At 38.9% G+C, this 2,334-nt stretch overlaps 1 non-coding gene across 1 annotated transcript; it reads left to right on the forward strand.

Moving 5' to 3' along the window:
• The first annotated feature begins 252 nt into the window (after positions 1-252).
• On the forward strand, positions 253-324 carry TRNAY-AUA. The gene has a single exon. It is a non-coding gene; the product is annotated as a tRNA-Tyr (tRNA).
• Positions 325-2,334: the final 2,010 nt, after the last annotated feature.

The raw sequence follows: 2,334 nt of genomic DNA on the forward strand, positions 1-2,334 counted from the left end.
TGAGATAAAGACAGTTGATTTTTACATATGCCCCTTGATAATTTGCCAGAGTGTGTAAGTTCAATCATTTTTGTTCCTTTTGGAGAGGCAGGTAAGTAAAAAGTCGATCTAAATTCATCTTCTAAGAGATTAGGAAAAAAGTATTTGAAATTTTCCAGGCTTACATTCCATTGTGGCTTATATTTTTCATTTTCTTTCTTACATCAAGATTTAATGATGGATATTTGGAATTACAAGCTTGAAAATAGGACTTTCCTGGTGGCTCAGATGGTAAAGTGTCTGTCTATAATGCAGGAGACCCAGGTTCGATCCCTGGGTGGGGAAGATCCCCTGGAGAAGTAAATGGTAATCCACTCCAGACTATTGCCTGGAAAATCTCATGGACAGAGGAGCCTGGTAGGCTACAGTCCATGGGGTCGCGAAGAGTCGGACATGACTGAGCGACTTCACTACACTCCTTTAATATGGGGATTTAAGGTTCATTTTAATGTTTTTCCTTATGGAGCTAACCCAGAAGTATTTGCTGAGGAAATCTATTAAGTCTTCCCAGGGTCCACTTGAATAATATTCTACTCAATGAGAAGTAATAGTTAGACCCTTCAGCTCTCATAAGAGGATTCAGTCAGTCATGCAACAAATATTTATTGAGTATGGACCATATGTCAGACACACCATTCAGATCACTTGGATTACATCAGCAAGCAAACAGACAAAAAACATTTGCCCTTGTGAAGCCTATCAGTGGGGTTACAGAAAGTTAAAACAAAACACAGGGTCTTGAAACACAAAAACCTTAATGTCCGGTATTTCCCAAAGCTCATATTCTCAAAAACAGAGCAATACAATATGCATCAAAAACATGGTAAGAGAGGTACTGTATGTCTTAATTAGCTAAAGTGAAGCATCAGTTAGTCTATCAATTCAGACTCTTTGTGACCCCATGGACTGTAACCTGCTGGGTTCCTCTTGTCCATGGGATTTCCCAAGCGACAATATTGGAGTGGAGTACCATTTCCTCCTTCAGGGGATCTTCCCGACCCAGGGATTGAACCTCTGTCTCCTGCATTGCAGGCAGATTCTTTACCGTGTGAGCCACCAGGGGGAGGCCCATTAGTTTGCCAGGTCCACTGCAAAGGAGGTGGTTTACACATCAGAAATTACCTCACATATTTGAAATCTAGAAGTATGAGATCAAGTTGTTAGCAGGGTCGGTTTCCTGCTGGTAAAACTATCACCCCTTCTGCCTCAGTTGTCACATGGAGACAACGGTGTCTCCTCACATTGTCTTCCCCATGTGTATCTCCCTGTCCAAAGCTCTCCTCCTTAGGATACCAGTCACACTGGACTAGAGTCCATCTGGATGACATCATTTTAATTTGACTGATTTTTCCTGCAAAGACTCTATTTCAAAATAAGTTTACATTCTGAGTTACTGAGGTTTAGAAGTTTAACATGAATTCTCTGGGATTTGTATAACTCATAACCATGTTTGTAGAAGAATATCCAGATTAAGGATTAAGACAAACTCTCAGGCTTGTGTGGGCTTCTCTGAGACCTCAGTTGTTAAAGAATCAGGCTTGTGTACCTGATTTATATAAAATGCCATCCTTCACATCTTTTGTTCCAACTATAAAAACACCTTTTGATTTCGTGGTATTATTCTATACTGAGGGATTTTAGACAAAAAATATACAAATCTTTCTCATATTTACTACAAGAGATTTAGGAGCCCCACTAATTATACAATAATGTCTAAAGATGCAACTGAGGTTCCACCTAACACACCATTTAGATATCTCAGTATTAAGAAAAATGTGATGTCAAAATAAATATTTGACTAATATTTTTTGCTTATGAAAATATAACTTAATAACCAATGGTGATTTTTGTCCTTTACTTTGGATTTTGGAAACTACAATTATTTAATTGATTTGATGCTGAATTTTTTTACCAAAATATATTAGGCATACGTTACCATTTCTGTCTTTGTTCCACTGATTTCTTCTTTCATCGGTTCCTATTTGTTGAATTACTGTTAACTTGCTATAGTGTATGTATTTTGTATAATGCTTTTCTCTATTTGGTAGTGCAAGTGGAAAAAACCTGCCTGCTAAAGCAGGAGACATAAGAAATGTGGGTTTTATCTCTGGGTCAGGAAGATTCCCTGGAAGAGAGCATGGCAACCTACTCCAGTATTCTTGCCCAGAGAATCCCATGGGCAGAGAAGCCTGGTGGGCTCTGGTCCATAGGGTCACGAAGAGTAGGGCATGCCTGAGCTGAAGGTAGCAGTAGTGTTGACCAAGTATTACCACTTCTGTCTTTATTTCATTGATG

The sequence above is a fragment of the Oryx dammah genome, unplaced genomic scaffold (genome assembly GCF_014754425.2).
Source record: "Oryx dammah isolate SB20612 unplaced genomic scaffold, SCBI_Odam_1.1 HiC_scaffold_20, whole genome shotgun sequence".
In the NCBI taxonomy this organism is placed as follows: domain Eukaryota; kingdom Metazoa; phylum Chordata; class Mammalia; order Artiodactyla; family Bovidae; genus Oryx; species Oryx dammah.